Source organism: Eucyclogobius newberryi, unplaced genomic scaffold (genome assembly GCF_026437365.1).
Source record: "Eucyclogobius newberryi isolate DKJ021-1_F unplaced genomic scaffold, fEucNew1.0.hap1 SCAF_11, whole genome shotgun sequence".
Classification (NCBI taxonomy): Eukaryota; Metazoa; Chordata; class Actinopteri; order Gobiiformes; family Gobiidae; genus Eucyclogobius; species Eucyclogobius newberryi.
In genome coordinates this window covers 16,058,112-16,064,111 of record NW_027315735.1, presented here as the reverse complement: position 1 = coordinate 16,064,111, position 6,000 = coordinate 16,058,112, and positions in this window count along the sequence as shown.

The window sequence follows — 6,000 nt, the reverse complement described above, 5'->3', positions numbered from 1 at the left end:
CACAGTGACTGAGTCAAATTTACATCTGACATTTAGATGCTTGGAGCCTCTACAGGAAATGACAAATATTTAATATGAGGCTGGTCTCTGGGTAAAAGCTCTGATAATGGTATTGCTGACCAAAAAAAGTCACCCTCGACATTTGACAAAAGGTCAGGATTTCTGTCCATTTTACAGTCAGACAGCAGTGGGAATACACATTATCATCTTCAGGAATTCTGCCATCTCATAATGGTTTATTCTTCTTCACTGTGCGAGAAGAAAAGAAGACAAGTACAACACTGGCAGATCACAGGAAGCTATTTACAGACATGTCTCTCATGACACAAGAACAGAGCTTCTCAAAGTGAGGGGCGTGCACATTTGAGGGGGGGTGCAGCGTCATGCCAGAAATGTGCCCACATTACGCTTCACAGACGTGTTTTGAGCAACAGAAAAACGCCAAGTGCCAACACGTAGTTAATCTCTAAATACGGGAGAGCAGCGGAGGAGTGGGTCAGCCTGCCTCTGTGCCCCTCACACATGTCCCTCCTCTGTCTCTCCTCTGTCTCTCCTCTGTCTCTCCTCTGTCTCTCCTCTGTCTCTCCTCTGTCTCTTCTCTGTCCCTCCTCTGTCTCTCCTCCTTCCCTCCTCCGTCTCTCCTCTGTCTCTCCTCTGTCTCTCCTCCTTCTCCCCTCCGTCTCTACTCCATCTCTCCTCTGTCTCTCCTCTTCTGTCTCTCCTCTGTCTCTCCTCTGTCTCTTCTCTGTCCCTCCTCTGTCTCTCCTCCTTCCCTCCTCCGTCCCTCCTCTGTCTCTCCTCCTTCTCTACTCCATCTCTCCTCTTCTGTCTCTCCTCCGCCTCTCCTCCGTCTCTCCTCCGTCTCTCCTCCGTCTCTCCTCTTCTGTCCCTCCTCCTTCCCTCCTCTGTCCCTCCTTTGTCTCTCCTCAGTTTCTCCTCTGTCCCTCCTCTGTCTCTCCTCTTCTGTCTCTCCTCCGTCTCTCCTCCTCTGTCCCTCCTCCTTCCCTCCTCTGTCCCTCCTTTGTCTCTCCTTTGTCTCTATTCTGTCTCTCCTCCGTCTCTCCTCCTCTGTCCCTCCTCTGTCCCTCCTCTGTCTCTCCTCTGTCTCTCCTCTGTCTCTCCTCTGTCTCTCTTCTGTCTCTCTTCTGTCTCTCTTCTGTCTCTCTTCCGTCTCTCTTCTGTCTCTCCTCCGTCTCTCCTCCGTCTCTCCTCCGTCTCTCCTCCGTCTCTCCTCCGTCTCTCCTCCGTCTCTCCTCCGTCTCGCCTCTGTCCCTCCTCTGTCTCTCCTCCTCTGTCTCTCCTCCGTCTCTCCTCCGTCTCTCCTCTGTCTCTCCTCCTCTGTCTCTCCTCTGTCTCTCCTCTTTCTCGCCGCACACGGCGCACACGCTTCTGTCCTGGTTCCCTTCGCTCTTTACCTTCCTGTAAAGGTAAATTTATAAGGTTTAATTTTTATTTTGGTAATTTCCTGTGTGACCGGAAGCAACAGTGAAATTAAACTGTACTTGAGTGTCAAAGAAGAGGCAAGGCAAGGCAAGGCAAGTTTATTTGTAGAGCACATTTCATACACAAGGCAATTCAAAGTGCTTCACACAGCAGGAAAAATGCATTCAAATCACAAAGAAATTATAGAAATACAATAAAATTAACTAAATTAAAAATTATCAATCCAACTGATTTTCTAAATTAATAAAATCACAAACAAAAGAGAAGAGTGCAAAGAAAAAATCCCTTCAGTCATATGCGCAGCTAAACAAAACTGTTTTTAGCTAAGATTTGAACATTGTCAGAGTAGAAGCCTGTCTCACATCTTCAGGAAGACTGTTCCAGATTTTAGCTGCATAAAACTGAAACGCAGATTCCCCATGTTTTGTCCTGACTCTGGCACCCGCAGGAGGCCGGTCCCTGAGGTCCTCAGAGTCCGAGATGGTTCATATGGCACTAACTTATCCAAGATGTACTTTGGTGCTAGGCCATGGAGAGACTTGTACACAAGCAGAGCTGCTTTAAAGTCTATTCTCTGAGCCACAGGGAGCCAGTGCAGAGACCTGAGAACAGGACTAATGTGATCATACTTCCTGGTTCTGGTCAGGACCCGAGCAGCAGCGTTCTGGATGTACTGCAGCTGTTTTACAGCTCGTTTGGAGAGACCAGTGAGCAGGCCGTTACAGTAGTCTAATCTACTGGAGACAAACGCGTGGATAAGTCTCTCTAAATCTGGTTTTGACACTATATTTTTGATTTTGGCAATGTTTTTTAGATGGTAAAAAGCTGCTGATGTTATTGATTTGACGTGGCTATTAAAGTTCAAGTCTGAGTCCATTATTACCCCCAGATTTCTAATTTGGTTTGTAGGTTTTAGAGCGAGACTCTGGAGGTGACCGCTAACACTTTCTCTTTGTTTCTGTGGGCCAAAAACGATTATTTCAGTCTTGTCTGAGTTCAGCTGGAGAAAGTTGTTTTGCATCCACACACTGATCTGTTGGATGCAGTGACAGAGTGAATCCACTGGTCCATAGTCACCTGCCGATAGTGAAACATAGATCTGAGTGTCGTCTGCATAATTGTGATAGGACACATTTTCACTGCGTATCAACTGACCCAACGGCAGCATGTAGAGGTTGAACAGAAGGGGACCCAGGACTGACCCTTGGGGCACTCCACAGGTCAGGGTCATGTGGTCTGAGACACAGCTACCAAGTTCAACAAAGTACTTCCTGTCTTCCAGATAGGACCTTAACCAGTTTAGGGCAGTGCCAGTGATGCCCACCCAGTCCTCTAGTCTCTGTAAGAGGATCCCATGATCGACAGTGTCAAAAGCAGCACTCAGATCTAACAGAATTAAGACTGAGGCTTTGCCCGTGTCAGTGTTCAGGCGGATGTCATTTGTCACCTTGACAAGAGCAGTCTCAGTGCTGTGATGAGGTCTAAAACCTGACTGAACAACATCAAATGAGTTGTTTATTAAGAGGAAATCTGTGAGCTGTTGGTAAACAACCTTTTCAAGGACTTTGCCCCAAAATGGCAGATTAGAGATGGGCCGGTAATGACTCAGTACTGCGGCATCAAGACTGCTCTTCTTTAGGAGAGGCTTTATGACCGCAGTTTTCAAAGACATTGGGAATGTTCCAGATTGAAGCGACATGTTAACTATGTGAGTGAGTGGTGCTAACAAACTGTTCAGCACAAACTTTAGAAATTTGGTGGGTAACACATCAAGGCAGCATGTAGATGAACTCAGACTGGTGATGATCTCATGGACAGTTTTGTCAGTTACTGGTGCAAACTGAGTTAGCTCTAAGTGTCTTGGTGGTTTTAGGGTATTTTTTTGCATTGTGGGATTTATAGCATTTTTAATGCCCTGAACTTTGTCATTAAAGAATAATGCAAACTCATTACACTTGGATGTGGAAATGAGTTCTAACGGCAGCTGAGCTGGAGGGTTTGTTAATCTGTTTACTGTGGCAAACAGGACACGCGAGTTGTTACTGCAGCTTCCAATTATTTCAGAAAAATATCTTTCCCTAGTTCTACATAAGATTAGGTTGTACATGTTCAGCTTTTCTTTGTAAATCTCTTTTTGAACCTGGAGCTTTGACTTGCGCCATTTCCGTTCGGCCCTGCGGCACTCCCTTTTCTGTGCCCTGACCGAATCATCATTTCTCCATGGCACCTTCTGCTTATTTTTAACCATTTTAGCCTTTATAGGGGCGATGGTGTCCAGAACATTCAAAACATTAGATGTAACAGAGTTCAACAAATCATTTACATTAGAACATGAGACATTTTCAAAGTTTATCATTTCCATAAACAGTGCACCTGTGCCATCACTTATGTGTCTCCTCTGAACAACTGCAGGACCAACCGGAGGTTTGGGAGAAACAGACAGGTCAAAGAAGACACAGAAATGATCAGACAGAGCAACATCGATCACATTAACATTTGAAATATTTACCCCCTTTGTAATTATGAGATCTAGAGTGTGTCCTTTGCTGTGGGTGGGGCCTCTCACATGCTGAGTAAGACTGAAGGTTTCAATGACAGCATCAAGCTTTTTAGCGTTTCTGTCACAAATATTATCAACATGCACATTGAAATCACCTGACCAAACCATCAAAGTCTGTGCATATGACTGAAAGCATCTCAGTAAAATCATCAATAAAACTTTGGCAGTGCTGGGGAGGCTTGTATAAAACAATGAAGAGAATGGATGGAGACCGTTTTAGCTCCATTTTAAAGGATACATACTCAAATGATGAAAACACCCCAAAAGACAACCTGCGGGTAATTATTTCATCTCTAAAGACAGCACAGACTCCACCACCTTTTTTGTTTTCTCGTGTTTCAGATTCAAACTTAAAGTTGGGTGGAGCAGATTCTATCAGAACTACATTTCCTGTGTTTTTGTCAAGCCATGTTTCAGTTAAAAACATAAAATCAAGATTATAAGAAGAAATAAAATTATTAATTAAGAGAGATTTGTTACATAAGGATCTGACATTTAGCACAGCAAGTTTCAGACTAGTTTCAGTGAGACTGGGCTTTATCTTTTCACAGGGAATATGAATCACATTTCTCAGATTGGGCCTGACTCGCATTTTGTTTTTCCATCTGTGTGATGATGTGACTACAGAAATAGCACTAGGGGGGGCTCTTTTTACATAGGGCCCCGGGTTGGTTTGATTTTTAATGTGACAATAAGTCCCGGCAACGCTGAGACCCAGTGCATCCTAGCTATGGGAGATACCAGGTGAAAGGCGAGGTTGGATGGGTGGTGGGGCTTTTGTAGCCAAGGAGAGTTTGGGACCAGGTGAGAGGCGAGGGGGGATGGGTGGTGGGGCTTTTGTTGGTGTTGACATAGCCCTTGCTATATTGGGCGTGAGTGGAGCCATCTTAATGCCTGATTTGATCAGACTTTCAAAATGGCTGGGAAGGCCCATGGGTGAGAGTGAAGATGAGAAGGAGAATGATGAATCTTTAGTGGGAGTAGATGTTGCAGGGGGAACCCAGGCCTGGTGTGAAGGCAGGGGCGATGACAGGGATGTTGTTGGGCTTGTCACAGATGGGTCCAAGGCCTTTGAAGATTGTTCCTTTGCTGGAGGCGGTGGAGGTGAATGTGGAGCAGCTGGAGCTGAATCCTTTGCTGGTGGTGGTGGAGCAGCTGCTGATGAATCCTTTGGTGGAGGCTGAGGTTGTGGTGCTTTTGATGTTGAAACATTGGCTCGGTCTCTGGCTGATGGAGCAGGAATTCTTCTCTCATTCCTCTCTTCTCTAACTATCTGCTCAGGACCCTGTCCAGGCCCAGTCCAATGCCTCAGAGCGTGGAGCAGGTTCTCTGTCAGCACCCTCACTCCACCTCTGCATAGGTGGGGGCCATTTCCCTTAAACAGGTCCTCTCGTTTCCAGAATAGATAGAAGTTCTCAATGTAGTGTAGTCCTCTCGGGGAACACTCTTTGGACAGCCATGTGTTCAGCTGAAGAAGCCGGCTAAACTTGTTTATCCTCCTGTCGATGTTTGGAAGAGGTCCACTTATGAATGTTTTGATTTCCATTTTATCAAGCACGTCGAATAACTTCAAGAAGACTTTTTTCAAAACTTCAGTCTGTTCCCGCCGCATGTCCACTGCACCCACGTGCACAATCAGCTGTTTAGCTCCTCCATGCTTAGCCATAATATTTGGAAGGAGTGACGTTATCTCAGAAACAGTGGCGCTTGGAAAAGAATGTGTGTTTATCTTTTCATGCGTCACGTGACTTATCGCGCCGTCCCCAACTAAAACAATCTCCGTGACCTTGGCTCCTGGCACAGATCCTCCTTGCTGTATTTTGGCCACGTCATCTTTCCTTTTTTCATTTAATTCCATCTCTGAAAGTGGTAAAAATCTGTTGGTGAGCTGTATTTTAGGTGACTTCACGTTATCTTTGTATCGTTTAGGCTTTGCTCCAAGTTTGTTCCAAGAAACAGCCTGGTCTTTCTGGTTTTTAGACAGTTTTGGAAACGAC